Source organism: Phalangium opilio, unplaced genomic scaffold (assembly GCF_054372755.1).
Source record: "Phalangium opilio isolate 3A_F unplaced genomic scaffold, DU_Popi_V2 ptg000011l_1, whole genome shotgun sequence".
Taxonomy (NCBI): domain Eukaryota; kingdom Metazoa; phylum Arthropoda; class Arachnida; order Opiliones; family Phalangiidae; genus Phalangium; species Phalangium opilio.
This window is the reverse complement of record NW_028324147.1, coordinates 3,205,988-3,229,305: the sequence shown is the minus strand read 5'-3', so window position 1 is coordinate 3,229,305 and position 23,318 is coordinate 3,205,988. Positions and strand designations below refer to the sequence as shown.

The 23,318-nt window shown below is 34.7% G+C and overlaps 1 protein-coding gene across 5 annotated transcripts in view; it reads right to left on the bottom strand.

The window, feature by feature from the left end:
• LOC149709874 (uncharacterized) overlaps positions 1-23,318 on the bottom strand; it is a 65,235-nt gene that overhangs the window by 18,399 nt on the left and 23,518 nt on the right. Inside the window, exon 1 of one of the 5 annotated variants that reach the window (XM_089858108.1) lies at positions 17,982-18,027. The exons of the other annotated variants lie outside the window; for them this stretch is intronic. The gene's annotated coding sequence lies outside the window, so the exon portion shown is untranslated. Of the gene's footprint in view, positions 1-17,981; positions 18,028-23,318 lie in introns of those variants that run through there. 5 annotated transcript variants of the gene reach the window in all.

Below are 23,318 nucleotides of genomic sequence, written 5' to 3'. Positions count from 1 at the left end.
ACAAGAACATCGTGCAGAATGTTCATCGCCTATTTTATGGTTTCGCTTTGTTTCGTCTCGGTTTTAACTCAATCTGAAGGTATTAATAAAAGGATAAGGATAACTTATCTTCTTTTTTTTTGGATAAGAGGTTGTAGGATTGCGATATATCTATTCACGTGAAATAACAGTCTAAACTGACTAATTAAGAGCCCGAGGAGTTAATTAGTAAAAAGAAATATTCGTCCGGCGGGAGAGAAGTGTACCTACCACAAAGCGGACTTGGTAATTGTAACATGATTCTTCCCAACATCATTTTACATTTGGAGTGTACAAGGTTACTAAATCGAATCAGACACGGGATGAACAGTTCCCTGATCATTACTCTATTAGCGCTGTTTAATTATTTGCCAAGGGCCCAAGGCGCAAGCGCTTGTGGATGGATTTTTGTCCCACGTCAAGACAATCAAGGTTTGTTCATGGGTTGATTGCTGAGTATTTAGTAAATACCAGACAGTTATAGAATTGACCCTAGCACGGTGCCATGCTCATCTGAAGTTTGATGAGTAGGGAAGCAAACAAAGAGGGTAAGCGTGGGAAGAATCATGTTACATAACTAAAGTATAAAGAGCATACAGAGTGTCACCCTTCTTCTATTGTCCCCTTTCTGACATAACGCAATTGTACACCAAAAAGGGAGGTATACTGGAAGATATCCGAATTTTTTCTATTTTCTCTTGGACAGATCGCTTCTGTAAACATATTGACGATTGCGAAAAAATGTTTGGAACAAATTGCGTTAAATTTGAGAGCGTAGAATGCAAAGAAGAAACACCAAATACGGAGGATAAGAAATATTGTTTTGGACTTGTACCTGGTATTTAATTTTAAACTCGCTTTAATTAAAAGTGTAAATAGGCCGTGGGTTGGAATTAAACCACCAAAAATTCCCACTGGTTATTTTAAGCCAAGTACAAAATCGTAATTTTTGGAAATTAATCTTAAATTTTATTCAATAGCGGATAATTCAATCACTGAAAAAGAATGCGAAGATCGTTGCAAAACAATTGACTCTAAATTGACACCATACATTGATCCTAAGATCACTAGATGTTTTTGTCAAACTTGAACCAAATTCCGAGATTAAAAAATTAAAAAAAGAGACTTTATATAAATGAAATATTTATATATATATATAAATAAATAATTATGGAAATAAACTTTATATTTTTATAATATTTAGTATACAAATTACTATGAGGGGTTGATGGGTTATATTAAAAACCAAGATCAGGGTTAAAAATACACGTAGCAAAGGTTTCAAGGTTTCTAAAAGAACCGTGAAGGTTAAATATTAAACCATTATTCCAAGGCTACCTTTATAAGCTTAGTTTTAATTTCCCAAATTGCCTCTAGAAGTCGCAACGGCGACGTTTCCTAAAGCTATAACCATGAACTTTAATTTTAAAGAGGACGAGAAAAGAAATAGAATTCTTTACCGACGCGAGCGCAATAAGTTTAGGGGAGGGAAAACAGCGAACACGTGTCATCCCCCTGCACGCGCCTAGATTTAAACGGTGCTGGAATTTCTCGTGACCTTGCGAGAGAGAAAAAGAGAGAGAGCTCTCGTGCCGCTAGGTTTTGTAAACCGATAATACCTGGGACTGTTTTCCTGTCTTCTATGAAGTTTTTATAATGTCCATGTTCTAACTTTCAGAGTAAAGGCGTCAGAAGCTCATTATTATTAGAAGTTTACGTTCGATTCGAACTTGAAGTTCTACGTTCATTATTAGCAAAGCTTGTTTTTTAACGCACCAGCTGTAGTTTCACCAAGCCCAAAAACAACGAGGTATTTAAAAACTCGTAGGTGCAGCTTTATCAGAAAAATAAACCGAGTATAAAACTATAAAATGCATTATAACAGAAATAACTAGGTATTTTATTTTACTAAATAATATCATAAGTAAATAAATAATTAGCTCACTATTCAATTATTCACTTATGATAATATAAAAATACTTGACATTTTTAAGACTTCAATTTCTACATGATGCGTAAGTCTTACAAGGCATCGGGTAATTTTGGTCTGAGAATTTTAATTACCCACTACTTCATTTTTTTTAATAAAATAATTATCTGCATTAATTAAAAAAATCTATGGAATTCAAATATTAAATCGAATTATATAAAAAATATTAAATTTTCGGGCGCCAGACTACGAAATGTTGATGTCTAAAACGCAGTAACTTTACTAATCTTTTCATCAGTTATAAGGCTTAAAGATACTTAACTTTCGCTATCTTAAGTTCTATCCGATCGAAATTAAAAATGGTAATTTTAATTATAAGTAATTTGAGAAAGAAAATTAAAAAAATAAAACTGATTAAAGTGGGCGGGGCTTATATTAGAACGAGATCAGCGCGTGAGAGCCCTGAAATCATGACACCCAAAATATTTCAGAGTGACAAAATTTTTAATTTTGCAGATTACAGGGCAAGTGACAATTTCAACTATATCGATTTTAAAAACATTTAATTTAAAATATTGGCTGTATAATGGCGCCTTCAAACGTGACAATGTTGAATTAATTACTCTAAATAATTAATTAACTTTACTATCGTTTCGTGGGTTAGAGGTTAAATGCAAGGGTCATCTATTAGGTCCCTGACGGAAACACGTGTACAAAAAAGTCTCGCGCATTTTTTATTATTTTAAGTTTGGCGCGAAAAAAAATCACGCACGTGCAATTAAATTTTCATTTTCAAAATATGCTTATTTTAGATATTTTGAAATTTAAACTTTAAACGAAACTAAAACGCAAAATTACGGTCTATAAGGCGCTACACGTCTTAAGTACTTGACTGCGAACGTGGTCATTAATTGCCCAGACGCGTTAAAAATTCCCTTAGAAAATTAATTTGTCCAAAAGATCGACACACCCGTGAACAATGGAATCCCTGACTGAATCATTTCTTCAAATGATTTCCTGCTAAACCAAGGGGCTAAACACTCAGATTACCAGTGAGGATGCATGGAGCATTTAAAGATTAACACAATGATTAAAACTAAGTGAGTAAGTAGCCCCTCGGTTGGTTGTAACTTCACATCCCTGACCTAATTTACAAATTAACAAATCCTATTCTTTTCCTGTAAAATTCTTGTTCTGCAAAGAAATAAAAATGGACCAAATATTTTCTTGTTTATTGTCATTTTATGGGATTTTTTTTTCAAATTCAATTTATCAATTTGATTTGATAAGAACTACTTTATTTCTTACGAAACAAAACAGTGTATTCTTACGCCTTAGCTCTTTTCCCCAAGAATGTTTACATAAAAATATATACAGGGTGTTTATGATAAGTCCACCTAAAAATAAAGGGGAATCATGTTCTTAGAGCGAGAGGTGCCGAAAAACATTACCTTAACTACAAGTAAGACGGATCGCCATGTGTCTGGCGATTCTTAGGTTTAGGTTTAGGTTTATGTTTAATGCATGATATAATATTTATTCATAACCACAAAATCCTTCATTCGGGAAGTCTAAGCTATAAAGAATCTGATGAATATAAGCTAAGCTATAAATCAACGTACATCTTATAAAATGATGAATTGTACAGGGAGCTCTCTAACTATATAATACGATTTGGAGGTGGAGGCATATAAACATTAATTATTTATTCAATTTTACTTGAAATCGAATGACGAATGAGAAACATGCTTGTCATGCTGGGGGAAATCCCTGTTTATGGATTTTGATAAAATACAGTCGAAGCCTTTGGATGGATTCTCTAAAAATAATCCTACGCGCACTGCTTTTCATTTGCAAATGACGTAGGTACTTTTGTTATGTGTTTTAAGCCTATATCTGTTTTGAAAACATGGCTTTTTATGAACACGGTTACGAAACCTCGGAAACTTCGCCTATGTTAAAATTTAATAATAATAATAATCTAAGCTTTGTCTACATCCAAGTTCTCAAAGTCTTTGTTCAAAAGTACTCGAAGCCCGTTGGGCCGTTAAGCTTTCAATTAAAATCAATCTCATACTTTGTCCAAAATGTAACCAATACCATTGAGCCTCAATTTCAAAAAGAACTCAGTAGCTTCAATTCTTAGCTAAAAAAGAACTCAATATCTTCAATACTATGTTTAACCCTTTGCCCAAACCAAATCATTCATAATCAAAAAATTGACCTATTGTCAAATTTAATTTTCTTCACTTCAAAAAAAAAACCCATAACAATTAAAGCAAAACAAAGAAAAATTGACGTTGAAAATTAGTAATACAGTCCAGAAAAAAATAGAAATCTCAGGGTTATTTATTAAAAACTCATTAGAGATTGAGATAGCCATAGAACTAGTTAATAATAAAAAAATCTAAATTTTGGAGGAGTGAACGTGATAATTCGTTATCCGAATTTTTGAAACATCACGACCACGACTGAAGAAAACGATTATATCCGAAACAAAAGGTTATAATTAGCGAGAAAAAAAAAAATGTACAACCTGTATTTAGACCCACGCTTAAGGAAGAGAAGACCAATCCCCAAAATTAAAGTGATACTTAAACAAAGCAATCGCTTAACTTAGCTCCCAGTTTTCCCATAACCCCTCCAGGGAAAATTTATAAGATCCATGGACGGAACATATTAAGTTAAAAAGAAAAGAAAAGAAGTAGACAAAAGATCTCAGTGTTGAAAAGAATCTGCCAAAACAATAACAGCGTCCTCTAAATTCTAAAATATTTCCAAAATACTTAAAATTAAAATGGAAATAGACAAAAGGAGTTAAGAAAACAAAAACCTTGAGCACAAAAAAAAAATAAATAAATACCCAAGTTTCGCGATCCCATCGTTTCTATACAGGGTTGTGCCAAAAGGGGTAATCAAAGAGTTGCAAATGTTCTATACTTCTATGAAATTTTTGCCACAAGGGAGTAGGGATACACCCCATTTAAAGTGCTTTATGGGTGACCCCTTAATTAAATCCGCATCGTCATTCAATACCTTATTTAAATTTAAGGGGGCCATCCGTAAAACAATCCAATGTTCATAACTTGTGTTCAAAATCATAATGTCATAGAAGTTACATTTTGGGACTCAAAATTTATTGCCCATACTGTACATCGGTCTTTTAATTACCCTTTTCGAAACACCCTGTCTATTATAATTGCAATTACTCGTCGAGGAAAACCAGTGAAACGTTTTCGGAAAAATTAAATTTCTAGGGTGGGTTTAGGTCTTGATTTAAAATTAAGAGCACACACTCTAAAAAAGGGTTAATTTATGGAATAGTAAAACTTAAAATATTTAATTGCAAAACACTAATAATTTTCAATGCTATATCATAGATCTGGGCGAGAGATCACTCTAGTTTTGGCGCGACACATTTGAGGTTGAAAAATTAACCGAATATTTAATAATAATTGGAACGGATGTGAGTGTGTCTTCGATCAAGGTTCGATTTTGCGCGTTTTTTTATATCTTTTTTAAAACCTTGGAAGCCAAGTAAAGTGCCTTGATGACGCCAACCAATTCAAATCAAAACACAAATTACGTTTTTTGGGGAATTAGGGTTAGTGAGTGTGGTATTGGTATTTAGGGTGCACGCTAATTACTAAAGGTAGGGATTATATTGGGTGGATTGGGTTACAACGTTTTTCGGTTTATCTTAGGGCGCCATCAACTAAATGAGGTTTATTTGTATTTTTTTGATTGCAGTTGATTGTTGTGTCATTATAAATTATATCTGAACGGATTATAGTCTCAAGGTCCGGGGTATTATTGTTTAAATATTAATGGAATGATAGCGAGCCATGTAGGAAGTATACTATTAAGAAGGAAATAAACAACACAACAAGAATGTTTTCACATACCCAGGGATAGATTTAATTTTAGAAGTAGGAATGGAGAACGGTTAATATTTACTTCAGTCCGACTCATAGCCCGGTATAGAGCCCCTCCCTCCAACAAGTAACGAAAAGTTTAAATTATCTTATTGGGCTGACTTAAACCACGTTTTGATGACGTTGCTGACGGGGACGGCTAAAATACGTAATTCCGTTTTACCTCTGTCGCTATGACCAGCCTCTTTCATACCCCCCCCCGTCCCGTCCCGTGGTAGGGGGTCCGGGACTTTGACGCGCACCCACGTTACTCTGCCCTCCATTCCTACTTCTAAAATTAAATCTATCCCTGGCATAACCAAAATTCAACTATTCAACAAGAGGCAACGCTAGACGTAGTTCACATAAATAACTACACGTGCCGACACGCGCTGCCTCTAGTGGACGGTGCTTCTTGGCGCGAGGGAAATACCCCAAGAAGGTGACCTCCCCAACCCCTGTGGTGTTTGCTTCACTTCTGAAATGGTCTATTGGTTTCCACTTAAGAATTTAGAATTACAATACAAACTTATTAAGTTAACTTTTCGCTTATCAAATAACGCAAAACCATCTTATTAGATTAAAAACTATCACATAAATTTTCTAGTTTTAAAACTATAAAAAAAGACCAAAATGGTATAAAAGCAACTCGCTATCTAAAGGCCCTATAAATATTTAAATTCCACGTATAACACCTACCCATCTTCTCTTATCTTCTCTAGCTTTACTTTCTTTAAAATGAAATTGTCTTCCTTATTTCTTTGCGAATTTGGGCGGAGGTTTAAAAGGTCTTTAAAATAATGAGATTGCTAGCTTCGTTTGCCTGAGCACTGGCAATTTTCACACTCGCCATATCAAAATGCCAACGCCATTATAACTTTTACTCGGTATAAGCAAACGCATTCGTGATCTTTCTTGGGTATACATAGCTTAGAATCGCGTGACGAAGAAGGATCATGATTTAGCACGAGAATTTCCTTTTATCATTCATTATTCTTGGCACGTAACCCGTAAAGGCCCATCTTTTAAAAGATTGTAGGTCTATACTAAAAAGATGCTTCTGACTTTTGCGGTTTAGACGTTCAAGAAACGAGACAGAATTTTAGAAGATGTTGAAGGGGCCTGCAGTAATCCATTGAAAGTCATACAGTGGTAAAATGTTTATAATCATAAGTTTATAAGATAAGTTTGACGCTATCTATACTTCGTAATGCTACTCTAGAGACTTACAGCTCGAGCTAGTTCTAGTAGAACGACAAGCGAGAATTGAAGTCCTACACTCGGTGGTTAATTTTGCATGCAGGATTTCCATCTAGGTCCTATTTAGTCTGCATTACTAAGCCTTTGACAGCAGCGCCTCACCAGGCGTCTTCGGTTTACCTCGAATCTATGACCTACCTCACTGACTTCATGACAAGCTCCAGTTTGTTACCAGAGATTAACAAACTTATGGTATTACGTAAGATTTTGAATGGTCTATAAGTTAAGAAATATGGGAATTGAACCCTTTTCAAGAGTCGGCTGTAAAATTGTCAAAACGATGATCTTCAAAAATAAACAAATATGTAACATTAATTTTTATTTATGGGGATAAATAAAAAAACCCAGAAAAACCTCAAAAAACCCCCAACTCGTTAATCTCGTTTCGTCGACTGTTTACACGATATAATTTTTATTTTTACCGATTGTTATAAATTTGTCTGCCAAATTAAAAAGGGAGAGATAATAGACTTGTTTGGCGCTGTTTTAATTTTCCATATAACACGTTAAAATTGGTCACGTGTCCTTCCTCGAGGCGATCCAAATAATAAGTGACATTAAAAGTGTCCTTTTTTAGGAGTTGGAACACCCTGTTGGAGAATTCAAAGGAATAGTGAACTACACTTTAATATCGATAAAATCCGACTACAACTACTTAATTTCATCCCAATTAAACTATACCTTTAAAGAAATTTTTGATTTATAATTTGAGGTCGGTTTTTCATACACCAATATTAACGATACAAGGGGGGAAGGGGGGTTGGAAAAGATAACACATAAATTAGACATTAGTCGAGGATACCTTATGGAAATACCCATAAATTTTATTTCGACTTGTTTGAAGTTTGAACACGTGACCACAGTCTCCTGTCAGCGTTGTAAAAGGCGGGAACCCCCTATATTAACGCTTTACCACGACACCCAGTTGATAGTGACCATTTTTAAAAAAACAACACTGTGGTAGGTTCTATCGGGACGCGATGAAAATTAAAAGATTGCAAAGCTTTTAATTGGCACTTTTCGTAATAAGATTGAATATAGGCGGGAAAATGTGAAGAGAATTAAGGCACGTTAAGAAATTTTCCTGTACCTTTTTCTCTTGGATTAAGGGCCCAGGGGGCTCTCGAGGGGCTAACCACTCCATGTATTCAGTGTAAAAGTTGTACTTTTGACTGTACTAATGACTAAATCACATCAAACGCAAATAGAAGTAACAAATGGCTGGCGTATGAATAGTTCATAAGATATGTTCACCATAAGTTTGTTAATCTCTGGCAACTTAGAAACTGGAGCTTGTCATGAAGTGAGTAAGGTAGGTCATAGATTCGAGGTAAAGCGAGGGAGGCTTGGTGAGGCGCTGCTGTCAAAGCCTTAGTAATGCAGACTAAATAGGACCTAGATGGAACTTGGTCCTGCAAAATTAACCACCGAGTGTAGGACTTCAATTCTCGCTTCCGTCGTTCCCCCTCGAACTAGCTCGAGCTGTAAATCTCTAGCATTACGAAGAATATGTAGTCTCATACTTATGGAACATATCATCTAATAAACCTATGGCTTTACATTGGTCTTAGATTTCGCTACGCATAACCAGTAATCAGTTCATGGAATGTGCGGGTGATTAGCCCCTCGTGGTCTTTATGTAAATCCGTGACTCACGATATATCTTTGGGGGGTTGGCCATTTCGATGATATTAGGGGTGGTGGAATCTCTCTTTAAATAGAGGATTTTAGGCCTCTACAAATCAAAGTCTAAATGGGATTTATTTTGATCGCGTTTAAATAAAGAGTGGTTTTTCGTTCGTGAGATGATCACGCTGAGCTATAAAAGACGAGACGTTTCAAAATTCAAAGTCATTGGAGCGCTACGTGTTTTCTGGTTTCTTTTGTTGCTGATTAAATTTATGTTAAACTTTAAATAACATTATATAACAATGTATGAACTGAGTGTCACGTTTATTTTCTTAATACAAAGGTGTAAGTCGATGGTGTTTTAAATCATTGGGGATGAGATTTTAAGCTGATGTTGATATACGGGCCTTCCCAAGAATTGAGATTTATTTTTGAACGTTTCCTTCTAAGTTGTCCAGGGGTTTTTTCTTCACCTATTTCTAAATTTTTCATCTTATTTTTCACGTATTTCTAAAGAATTGATACAATGTCACACGTACTTCTAAATCTGCTTCTACAGAATTTTTAAAAAAATTCGAGACTTTAGTTCTCACCGTTTCTTAAGAGTTAAGACTATTTTTTGAGTAATATCTCTGTATTTATCAAGATTTAAAACTATTTCTATATATATATATTGTTTATTAAGATGTTAAACCGTATTTTCTCTGTATTTTTGGCGATTTTACTTCATTTCTGTGTATATTTATATATATATTTTTAAAGATTTTACTCCATTTCTTTGTATTTTTATATAATTTTTAAAGATTTTACTCCATTTCTTTGTATTTTTATATACTTTTTAAAGATTTTACTCCATTTCTTTGTGTTTATATATAGCTTTTAAAGATTTAAGACTATTTCTGCGTTTTTCCTTTGTATCTATTAAAGACTTTAAACTACAATCTGGAAAATTAAAAGTATATCAGATTATTACGTTACATTCTTCTAAGCTTGGCTATAATCGTGCATAGAATTGGCTACACATTCTATCCCCGCAGATTAAGGTTTCCTTGGAATTTTAAACAATAGCGTCTTGTAAAATAACTAATTGCCATTAAAAGCAGCAGAAGGTGGAAGACGAAGGAGGGGAATTATTTGATAAATGATCAGAGAGGGGCTACCTATCATGAAGTCAATATTACTTAAAAAGGGGCGTTTCCTTTTTCCTCAGCCAAGATATCGTTAATCGTCAATGTTTCCAAAAAAGAGCTGGCTGGCTCCACCCTTTATTAAGATCATTTAGAAATTACCATTTACAAATATTAGTTCTAGGCCTACGATATATTCTTTTCAACATTTGCTGCTTATTAAGCCATCGTTAACTTAATCACCCGCAGTTTGCACCATTAAAGATTCGATTCGTTTAAAGTAATAGTCTTATTCAGTGGGGTAAACTTGGACTGCATTTAAGTAGGTATTGTTAAGGGTTAGTTTACAAAAGCGATTAGTTGCGGTTGTTACCGCGTCATTAGTTTTCTTGATAGTTTAAGTTTAAACTAAATTAAATAGTGTTGAATACTTAACGCTGTCGTTTCGCGCGTAACTCGGATCATTATGGATCGTTAGTTAAAATTTTAACTACGCCTATAACTTAAATTCGAATGTGTTGGTTAACTCATTAATTTTTCCATTTAAAGTTTAGAGCTCTTACGAAGTCTTTCTTGGTTTTCTAGAAATGTTAGTATTATTTTAGAATTTTTGGAGTTTGAAAGATAAGAAATTAATACAAGAATGAAAACTTTCAAAATTAAAATTTTCAGGAATACGTAAGTTATGTTCCATAGGTTTGTCACTGGTTACTGAGTTTGTTACGAAGTGACGTAACGGAAACGTCATATATTCTCGTAAAGCTACGTCAACGTATCTACTATCTAGGCGGGCTTTGTGGGAGGAGCTTGGCTAAACTAATCATTATGTATTTAGAATTTTAACTCGCGAATAATATATCTCGCTGCCTGTGTTGCACCTTGCACGCGCAGTAACCTGACCTCGCCATGCTACCGACCAATGAAATTGCAGTTAGAAAGACGTAATAAATGTTTAAAAAGTGCATAAAAATTATTCGAGCAATTTATAACTGTCAATAATAATTCAATTCAATGTATTTCACCTACGGCCACTTAATTACAAAACCTCCAAAAAGTACAAAGAGAACTTTTTTAAACAATTACAACTGACTATAAAAGGATAGGTTATATTATATTAACCAATAAGAAACCTTGAATCAATGGGACCGCGTCAAACACACCCAATCAGAGGCCCAGGAGTCACGAGGCGAAACAAACCAAGGGTTAAACATTTTAAAAATTAAATAAAAAACAATTCAAGAGAAACGTGAATGGATTTCATTTTCGAAAAATCACAAATCATCCCGTTTAAACCCTATGTGACCATGACATTAAAAATTGAACCCAGACCACGCCAAAGAATGTTCTGCATCGCGTGCTGCCTTAGGGGCTGTTCTTTTAAACATTAAAATTTCATTGTTATAAGATTCTACAAGCTACAGCCACTCAAAACTTTGAAAATTTTAATTGAAAGTAATTTTTGTATAATGCTCGAGTCGGAGTCGAGCATACGTATTTATCTCGGGGCTATTTTTATCAAATTAAAAACTGGTCATCAAAAAATTTAAAAAGTATTTAGCTTCAGATATTTTTCTCCCCACTGCCAATTGGGTTTTACTGGAATTACACCTTTATATACAGGGTGATTCAGATAAGTCTGCCGTAAATTAAGGTAAGGGGGATGTTCTTTGGGAAATCAATTTTGAGTCGATCTAAATGTAACTTCTATCTCCAAATCAATTTCTTAATTAAATTTAACGGGGCCATCCGTAAAATACTCCATCCAATCTTAACTCGATTTGAAACAGTGTCCCTTGTGGTAAACAAAATGGAATGGATAGAAGTTACATTTTCGACTCAAAATTGATTTCCCACAGAACATCCCCCTTAATTTATGACAGAATTATCAGAAACACCCTGTATATCACCTTGAATCTATAACTTGATAGAAAGCTATGGCGACGGGATATTATGAACTAAATCATGTAGAGAAAAAGTAGTTCATGCATGGTGAAATTTTAATATATATAATGGTAGGTTATTACGGCGAGAATGAAAAAGAAAATCATTTTTTGATTATAATCGACATATCTATGAAAGAATGAGAAAAAAATACGAGGGGCAAGCCACTATTAAAAAAATTTAATATAATTTTTTGTGGCTTTCTTAACAAATTTCACGTGCAAAAACGCTTGAAAACCCCCTCTGTCACGTGATATTAGTTGAAATAATTAAAAATATAAGGTTCACAATCGGGAAACACGTGAATTCATTGAAGATACAATGTGTTCTATGCAAGTTAAAGTAAAGCAAATAACCTTTGGATTGATTTAGTGATTTACACCTCGAACCATACAGTTTAAAACCGCGAGTTATGATATTCCGCCGCCATCAGATATGGGATATGTGTATACATATATATAAAACTAGATCCGGGAAGCTTAACGCGTAACCGTAGCTAAGAGATTAACTTTAAAATTTTTTTTCTTCCTGGTCCCCCCAATATTACCTTGAACGGGTTTTATATATATCAGAGTATGAGTTTTTATTTTAAACCTAAAATTAATGCTAAGATCAATTTGAAAGATTTGAAATAAATAAAATTCAGGATCCCATAATTCTATATACATACATTCTACAAAATGGCAAAATGGGAGAGATAAGTATTCAAAGTCCCAGACCACCCTGTGACGTATCGTAGTCTAGGTATTAACTGTCACCGGGAATAGATACAGCAAGAAGTGATATCTAGTTTATTAGGGAGAAGGTTTAAGATGCCTAAGTATTCGCGCGCCTTAGTCCCATACTCCCATTCCCCCTTTCAAAATACAAGGGGGGGGGGACGTAAAAGGAGACCGCCGGGCTATTTTTCGTCATTCGCGTCGCGCTGACGTGCACGAGTTTTCAAGAACCAATGAGGTATACGCTGGCTGTAATTTAGAGGCGGCGGGGATTAACTCCGGACCTATACGTTTGGACTGGAGGTAAAGCTGGAAATGTGGCGAATTTATACCTTCTCCCTAATAAACTAGATATCACTTCTTGATACAGATAAAAGAATCATTGTAAGGTGACAAGCTCCAGTTTGTAACCAGTGACAAACTTATGGAATATATCTTATGAACTTATGTATTCCCGCTTTCAGTTATTTAAATTAACCTTCAGATAGTGATCACTCAAGAAAGTGAGCGAATTTCACATCTTATCTAAAAAGGACCCGAATTTCAGTAACACAAACTACTAAAAAAAAGCCTACATTTTTTTTCTAAACGTGACAACTAACATTGAATGATTAATTTTCTAATTCCAAACTTGGGAGGAGTTGTAACCCTATAGACCTTATGGCCTCGCCTCGATTTGATTTCAAATCAAAAAAATAAAACCTTAAAAAAAATATTTCGGGACTTTGACATCTCAGGATCAACTGACGAATTCCCGCCCATGTTTCAAAGTTAATTAGAATTCAAATGTTTCAAAAGAAAACTCAAAAAAACTAAAGTATCCTCGAACTTAACCCCACGCCAAGATAACTGCCAGGCGAAGAAAAAATAACAGTCAAAGAAACCGTCGCAATAAATCAACAGTTAAAACTTTAAATGGAATAGACCAAGGTAAGAAGCCAAGGCTTAGGTATCGAGACAGAAAAACTAATGATTAAAACTTTTAGTATTTGTTTTAAAAGATATCAACGGCAGGATGGATTGAAATCAATGATTGAATCACTCTCCGCATTGATGGCAAATACATCAACACTTCGTTTCACATTTTCACGCCATTTCTAGCGCGAAATCTAAATTCACGTTATCTTAATTTCAGTTTGTTAAGCCTTGGGGGTCCAACCGTAACAAGTCTTTGTTTTAGAAACTATTATAAACTTTAATGATAAATTAAATTGTATCAAAAGCTTGACGCACGATTTTAAATCAAATCCCACCGTAACCTTTGACCCAGAGCTGACCAAAAAAAAAAAAAGAAGTGCCCATCGCTCAATAAATTCCTTTTTAAAGTTAAGTACTTCAGTAATTCTTACAGTTCAATTAGTACTTGCTGAAGTCAATTACATAGATATATATATAAAAAGAAGTTACTTTAGGGTCTCTTTCAATCACACTAAACAAGACACCCACTTATAGGAACTGTCAAATTCGTTCAGACCGTCAGTCAGCAATAGACCCCGTCCATCTCCCGATAACCCCAAGCACTCGATATTTTCCAATCAATTTCTTAAGTAATTGAAAAGAAGAAAAGTTACGATTACGTTATGTTAACAGCTACGTGTGTAAGCGTAACTCTAAAAACGTTAAAACCTCGCAGAGTTTTACAAAATGTTCTCCTTGTACTCAATATCCACAAACAAACACACCCACACACGAACAAACTCCCATCCCATAACTACACTTGTTTTCTTAATCAATCGACTACAGAAAAAGCTTTAACCAAACTAAAGAAAAAGTAAATAAATAAATAAAATGAAAAATCAAATGATTTTGGGAATTCTATACCAATTTAAATACGGCTTAATTTATAGACCAACTTTAACAAGGTCTCCAAGCCTAAATTGACAAAATGGGTGTAGACTTTTATAAACCCTCTATAAATATATAAATTTAAATAGATATTTAGTTCATTAAATCGGTTGATTTACTGATATTAAAATCAAACGAAAATACAAACATCTCGATATCGTAAACAAGAAATTAATTTACTACAAGTTTTCAATACGAATTAAATACGCAGTGAAAGACGGGAACCACGTTATACGAACGACAATAAACAGTCGCAATCCCTGCCTTTAATCGCAGTATAAATTAAAACAAGAAAATTAATAATTACTATTTAAAAACAATTACTATTTAAAAAAAACTAAAATAGAATACATATAAATTATTTCGCAACACGGTGGGAAAATTTTAGGCAATTTATTTGGGGGTTAGTTTATCGTGCTTCGCCTAAAGCTAAAGATAATTACTCGATTCGAAAACATCTTATTTCTGATAATATAAAAAAAAATATATATTAGAAGGGTTCGGTTAAATTTTTGAATGAAAATTATAACGTGACATCATTGATGGAAAGAATTATTTTGGCGAGGTCATTTAAGGTCAAGGAAGACAACCAATTAAAGTAATGTAAAATGATTATAGATATCCGTGATTTTTAATTAAGGGTGTCAGGCTAATTTAAGGAAAACTTGAATTATTGGGAGTATATTTGAGTCCGTGGTCAACCTTCAATTATCTAAAATAGAACAACGCTAATTAAATTATATTAAACTAAAGGGTTTCAATTTCAAAGGTAATATTTGAATTAGGATATGGGTGTTTTCGGTTGCGAGCGATTTATCAAGTATTTATTGCGTAATGACGTCATCAAGGGTGCAGTAGATAAGATGCCTGAAGATATAATTTACGCGTGCGTGACGTCAGTTTAATAAATATACCACGTGACATTATACACCCTTTTCTAAAAAAAAGAATGTTATGTCTAATTTTAAATAATCGAATGACAAGAAATTTTGTAGGTAAAATTTTCTCGGCATTAACTAACAATTCTTAAATTTGCATTGGTAATTAACTAATTTTAATTAACAAACTCGAGCCGCAGACATTTAAGTTAATTAGCCAGCACAAATTTTGGAATTATTAGTTATGGATCGAAGCATTTTAATCGTAATAAATGATTGAAGTCCGAGAAAATTTTAGCTTTAAATTTTTTATTCTCAAAACCAATTTTCTTGACACATTCAGATGCGGTCTTCCACCGTTTTCCATTTTATTCAAGTCACCTAATATTTTATCTATCACAAATTCATTTATACTCTATTTCCGCCAAGTACATTCTCGATTTAATAAACCTCTCTTTAATTTGAATAAATATTATTTAATTTTACAGCGCAGAAATTCTGGAAAATAATTGTATTTAATTTTCTAGCGCACAAATTCTTGAAAATAATTTTATTTATAAGCAGGAATCTTAAAAATTGGATCACACAGTTGACCGATAGATCCAAGGCGCTAAGCACGAGACGTGTTAATACTCGTCACGCGAGAGAGTGTCATGAAACCCCAGATGTCACGCGGCGTTTAAATTTCACGCACACACCTAATTGGGTTAAATTTCTCATCGAAAGTGTTCGGAAAATTTAAAAATAATGACAGTAATCTTGACATAAAGGTACTTATAAAACAAGTTTCTAAACTAATACCGCGCTCCATGCAAAGAAGAAAAAATACGAACTAATTCTTTCTAAGATGCCAATAAAAATGGGACATCCGTTAAAAACACCAAACAAGACGTAAAAATCGGTCAAAAATTTGGATATTTCAATAAATTTGAGATAAATACTTAACCACGTATTATTTCTCATCGGAAATTCGTGAAATTTTCGAGATTACGCGGTCACGGTTATTATCACCTTTCTAGAGAATTGATTTCCATAATCACAAGAAAACTTTTTTATTCAATCAATTCAATCTTGAAAAGGGCATATTTTAACAATTAATAATAGACTTTTTCTACGGAATTGAGATACTACAGGGTTATATACATAGTGTGACCAGGCAAGTGTTGCCAGGCATTTGCAAGTGCAATTCGACCGCTATTTACATCAGGAGACCAGGATAATCGGCAGATAAAGTGCGGTACCAAATACCCTGGCCTCCTGGTGTAAATAGTATCAATACTTCTAGTCTGAAAACCATGTATATAGCAAAATCATCAAAGAAGAGAAGTTTCACTTTCACCCAAAAATACCGTACCAATATTTATTGCCTAATTTATTATTCCTGTTATATTTAATTCAATTCATAGTTTAACCAGGGATAGATAGACTTTTTTAAGACGGAATTCCCAACGGTTAATATTTACTTCAGTCCGACTCATAGACGAGTACATAGCCCCTTCCTTCAACACGTAACCAAAAAATTAAATTTTCTTATTGGCTCACTAAAACTACGTATTGGTGACGTTGCTGACAAGGAGGGCCAATAATACGTAATTCCTGTTTACATCTGTCGCTATGACTACGACCCCTCTTGCGTTGTACCAGAGCCCACTCGATCCGCGCTCCCGGACGCTGCGCTGCTTACGTCGTGATGCGCGTGATCGAGTGGGCTATGGTTGTACAGAAAAGCATCTTTACAGGGGTTCAAAATGAAGCTGTCTAAAAGCAAGGGCACGGAAATTATTCGGGAATTGTTTTTAATAGCAATTAAGAGGTAGGGAATTTATTGCCGGTGTTTTGGATTTGGAGTACATCTGTAAAGGGTGAAAAGTGTTCGCTAATTCTTTCTAAAGCCAATCATGTCTACTATCCTCATAATTTTGTAAGCGAATTTGATGAAGTTAACCAAGGCTTAGTGAATGGCCAGGAGTTTTGTGAGCTTAGTGTTTTGTTAAAACCTGTTCGTGTTGTAATATCTATGAAGGCTTTTAAAGCATCACTACAACTTCATCAAAGAGAAATAAATCGTATTTCAAAATGTGTTTTGATTTCAAGCCCTATGTCTTGTGTTACTTCCATTTTTAAACAATGTTCTTTCAAAAATTACAATCGGAGCCCAATCCATTCCAACTTGGCAGACGACGTTTATTTGACCCGGATATACATACAACGCCATAATGAAAATAAGACCCGCCTCTTCTTTCATACCCCCCCGTCACGGGTAAGGGGGTCGTGGACTAGGACGCGCACCCGAATAACCCTGTTACCCATTCCGTCTTAAAAAAGTCTATCTATCCCTGGTTTAACATAATTAAATTAATAACAAAAAAAGTCGCAGGATCACTTTCTAATTCCCAGTATAACAATAATAAAAATAAAAAGTCGTTCTACTTGAGCAATGAACCAAAAATAACGTAATCTCACGTACGTCACGTGTGACAAAACAAAACCTCAAAAATTCTGACAAAATGGTTTAGGCGGGAAGATTTCCCGCGGAATTACTCTACAAAAAAACGTTAACAAAACGTGTCTATATGACAAGCAAGTGTCCAAAAAACCTCTAAAAGAATCAATAACATATCCGCCCACGAATTACCAAGGGCGTCGACCCGACAGGACCAACTTTTTAAAAGATTTTTAGGGTGTTAAAAAATTGCGGGGAAAAAACCAGCAAGTTTTACTTTTGCCTCGATCTTCCCACGTGCTTTATTTCCCGCCAGAATCACGCATTTTACAGGATAATCTTGAACTTTTTGGGAAAAAGTTTATATTTTTTTCTTTTTCATTTATTCTCGCTTTCCGTTTTCACGGCTCACGTATTTTCTAAAAGTTCCAGAGAAAATTGATACTGGAATAGACAGCGCGTACAAGTGTGGTCAGTCATTTACGACGTTCTAAACATAACCAATACCAAGAAGTGATATCTAGTTTATTAGGGAGAAGGTATAAGATGCCTAAGTATCCGCGCACCATAGTCCCAGTCCCCCTTTCAAAATACAAGGGGGGACGTAAAAGGAGGCGGGGCTATTTCGCCTCTCCTCAGTCGGAAAATACGTAATTTTCGTCATTCGCGTCGCGCTGACGTGAGTTTTCAAGAACCATTGAGATTCTGCTGGTTGTAATTTAGAGGCAGGGATTAACTCCTAACCTACTATACGTTTGGACTGGAGATAAAGCTGGAAATGTTTAATGTGGCGAATTTATACCTTCTCCCTAATAAACTAGATATCACTTCTTGCCAATAGTAAAGGAGCAGGGACAACCAATCAGACACAGCTTAAGAACCAAAAAATTCATTATTATCCTGCAGTGGCAGAACCTTCTATTCCAATAACATAGTTTCTATGGTATAGAAGAATGTGTTTCTTTGTAAAATCTCCACGGGGTTTGAGACTTCTCGTACCAATTAACCAAAACTTTTAAATATTCATTATTTTTAAAGGCTAAAATACTTAATTTTATATTTTGACGGCGTAATAGTCATCAATGGTATTTAACACATTTTCTTCACAAATTTCGACAAGTATTTTCCCATAATTATAATTAGGTGTTAAAACTTTAATGATAGGTACGGGATCTTATACAACAAAGTGGGTGGTGGTGTATTACTTTGCAAATTTTTAAAGATTTTGGAATAGACAAATTCGTAGAGAAACCAAAACACAGGGGCGAGACCGATATTGGGGTATTCTACCTGGCGCCATGAAGCAACACCAGGCGGAAGGCTAACCGACTTGCACTGCTTCTGGCGGAGCTTCTTGGCGAGAGGGAGAATACCCCAATGGCGGTCTCGTCCCTGTGTGTTTGTTTCTCTGTTTACAAGTTCCGAATTTGTCTATAGACAGTGTGTCAAGACAAATAAACATTACCAATCATTTATGAAGCCTGCATTCAACCACTATCTAAAACAACAGACTGAAAAACTTGTAGTATTCAGTTCGATTCAGTTCCAGACCTGCATGATGCAGCTGATGCTCTAATAACCCTGAAGCGCATGCGCTGTTAAAGTTAGACCAGTTTTCCTATTCCCCAAAGTTTATGGCGATATAATTTGTGGACGATTATGAATCGTAATACCAAATTTCCCTGGCTTAATAGGACCACCTAAATTTTCTCTCTTATATCATCAAAAACATGTTCACTAAACTAAGCCTTAAGGGATGAAGAACACCCGTCTTTTGTGTCCAGAATAATAGAACCCTCACCAGAATTATATTGAAGTGGTCTTCCCCTTTCAAACATACCGGAAAGCATCATCAAAATAAAATTAAAAAAAAATGACATCCTCATAGCTGGAAGCCTGAAACTAATTGTACTTGAGAAGACAATTAAGGTCTAATAAACCCCACTAACGATTGAGGACGAGTCATTTAGTTGGACTATAATGACTCTCAATCCCTCGCATAGACAAACCATTCAAACGTTAATTGAGAAATTATTTAGAAGTTGAAACAAACCAGAGATAATCATTAACAGTATATGAAGTTACAAATCTAATCCAATCCAACCTCAGACTCGGGTTTATTATATAGAAACATAAGTATACGTTAACACCGAATAAGTTTAACGCGGCGACTTGCCAAATCAAATGACGATACCAAGAAGTGATATCTAGTTTATCAGGGAGAAGATATAAATTCGAGCCACATTTCCAGCTTTATCTCCAGTCCAAACGTATAGTAGGTCCGGAGTTAATCCCTCCCGCCTCTAAATTACAACCAGCGTCGATCTGATTGGTTCTTGAAAACTCACGTCAGCACGACGCGAATGACGAAAATTACAGTCATATTTTCCGACTGAGGAGAGGCGAAATAGCCTGGCGCCTCCTTTTACGTCCCCCCTTGTATTTTGAAAGGGGGACTGGCACTATGGCGCGGCGGGAATACTTAGGCATCTTATACCATCTCCCTAATAAACTAGATATCGCTTCTTGACGATACCTATAAAACGCGGCGTTTCATCAAGATATATTTGAAAACTGGAATATCTAAATAATTATATAATCGGTAATCATTGCACGAATCGATGAAACATGGTCGAAAACATCTTCATTCGTATGTATCTGTCTATAACGTCGAAGATCGCGTTCGGCATTTAAAAAAATCGATCATGAATTAAAGATGAAACACCCTTTCAAATACCACCATGCACCATTTGCCATTTATCAACCACCACCCTAACGAAAATCGTCGCGAGCCAAAAATATATTTATTAAATGAATTCAAATAGATGCGAAACGAATTAAATGCCCCCAAAATATTTAATAATTTCTACGTGGATATATTATTATATGTCCTTAACCAACTTCGGAAGGTCAAAAACTTGATCGGCGATATCAAAAAGATACCACGACGACGATGGAGTAATAAAAACAGGAGTGGCTTTCAAATCAACTTTTGTATTTTTCAAATCCCTGACGCTCGTGAAATTTAGCGTGATGGAGATTCGGTAAAAATTGCGCGCGATGTGACGTCAATAATGGCACGAGATAAAGAGCGTGCCACGTGAATTTTGTTAATAAAAAGGCAGGGCGTTACGTGATTGGTCAGTGAGGTGCAAATTTAAGATTATCCATGAAATCTTGAAGAAATTTGGATTTTAAAATCATTCTTAGGTATTTCCTAAATGTTTCAATATTAGGGCAGATATTGGTCTCGTAATTAGTAGAAGAATCGATTAAAAAACAGACTTGATTTTCCTTTTCACCTTCCCTTTAAGGGCATAAAATAATCCAACTAATAACTAATGATTTAAATAATTATGCTAAAAATACTTGGGTTAAAAAGAGTCTACAAGAAAAAAATTATAAAACAAAAATTTAAGTTACCATATTTCAAAAAACAGGTACACGCAGTTGCAAAAAGATAAATTTAAAATAATTGAAATTCAAGAAGCAGTTTGACCATTACCGTCTTATTGACTAATTTCATTAAGTCTTTAAGATATTAATAAGACTAGACTCTCAAAATTGCTCATCTTCAGGCAGGGCTGGGCTGGGTTGGGCTGCTGTTGCTACAATTGACCCTAGAATCGGTCGTGCGTTTAAAATCAAGGATTCTAAAGTGCGAGAGCGCTTTTGGTAACGTTCCTTCACGTGGTATAATGGCCAATGGCCAAACCAGAGGCTAAACTTACAATTTTTGTCAAGCAAACTAAAATATTTCACTCATAAAATAAAAAGAAAACCAGATATTTTTTTAAAGGGTTCGCTTATTAAATTAAGTATAGCTAGGACTTGTATTTAAAGTTAATGGGTTCAAATAAGGGGGTTATTACCACCACCACTAAATTGTTTCACGTTGCACGGTGTCTTCAAAATTATGTCCCTAATGGATTTTCTTACATTCATTTTATAAATGAAGTTATTTATATTTATTTGCACAACGTTCTGTTTTTTTTTCTTTTCGTAAATTATACACTTCGAAATTTAATTTGCGATTTAAGTTAATTAAAATTAAAATTATAATATTATATATATATAATTTTAATTTTTATTTACTATAGGAGCTCACGTAACAACCGTAGAAAATTTAAGATTATACCTAATTTCACATTTAAACGTATAGAATTAAATTAGATTAAAATGGTAGAGTAAGATTTAATTAAATCATTAATTTAATCATTAAAAGACTGGATGATGATTAGATACGCTGCTTTAGACTTTTATATACAATATAGAAAATATTAAAATATCGTTAAATTAAAAACAATTAAACGGTCTGATTTCGAAAACTATAGATTGGTACTGAAAGGGGAGGAGCTACTGGGACGTGACGTCAATATTGGTATAGTCTAAATAGATCTATCTCAGTTGTGACGTCAGTGCCTAGGTAAAACGTCACGGGCTTAGCTTAGGAAGTAGGCGGCCATGTTTGGTACCGCCTTGCATGGTTCTACGGGCAAATAGCACGGGTGACGTCACACTAAGGCGGCTGAGATAGCTCTATTGTTTGCTCTGAGCTGAAGACTACCAATATGGTTGACAAAACCGAGGTAATTAAGAGATAGGGAGAATGTGACATCACGAGACAGTTCCTAACTTAGCAGACTATATCTCGGGTCAAAGGTCACCCCATAAAATGCCAGTGGCGAAACTAAGGCGAGACGTTTTTGTCGCAGAGGCTCTGAAGTAATTGTTTCAAATATAAATTAACATTTTCGCGTTCAAATTGCATTTTAATCTAAAAACAATTCCCGAAAACAAAATTACTTAAAAAGAAGTAGGCCTACCTACACTCGGAACAAAGTTGAAATGTCAGTGGGGACAAAGCTAGGCTTCGTCTTATCACGCTGCACGAGATAGAGATTAAGCCTAGCGTTATACACGCTGACAACTTTCAGAACAAAGTTGAAATGTCAGTGGGGACAAAGCTAGGTGTGATAAGTCACACTGCACGAGACAGAGATTACGCCTAGCTTTATTCACGCTGACAACTAACACGCGATATACTGTATAGCTTAATCTGTTCACGCGAATTTACTTTAAATATTATTTAAGCCTAATATCCATTTGATGACTTTCCCTCCCTGGAAATTAAAAATCGCTTTTGGATATTATTTCCTCTTTTTTTTCAACATATCACGTCCTTGCTACACTTTCTTAATCTATCCGACAAATTTGGGGGGTTTTTTTTTTTCTTTTTTTTTATGACTTTACCTTCATCGGTGGTCTTGCTATTAATACACAGTTCAGTCGGAAATTGGTCTAATTTACAATGATTACCGAATACATGGACCATCATTAACTATATAGAAAATTAGGGATGACTTATTCGAGATGGAAGGGATTTTTTGAAAGACAGAAAACCGCCTTAGTAACAAAATTGCGACTTCATTTTTTTTGCCTTTGTCTGTTTTAGAATATTATTTGTCATATTTGACAGGTTTGTCCGAGGGGAACGTTACTAAATAGACGGATTAAATTGTAAATAAGTATCCATTTAAATAAAGATAAATTCGTAAGTCTCAAAATCCACCTTATTCCCTATCACCGGAAGTTAGGCTTATCTCTGGGTTCG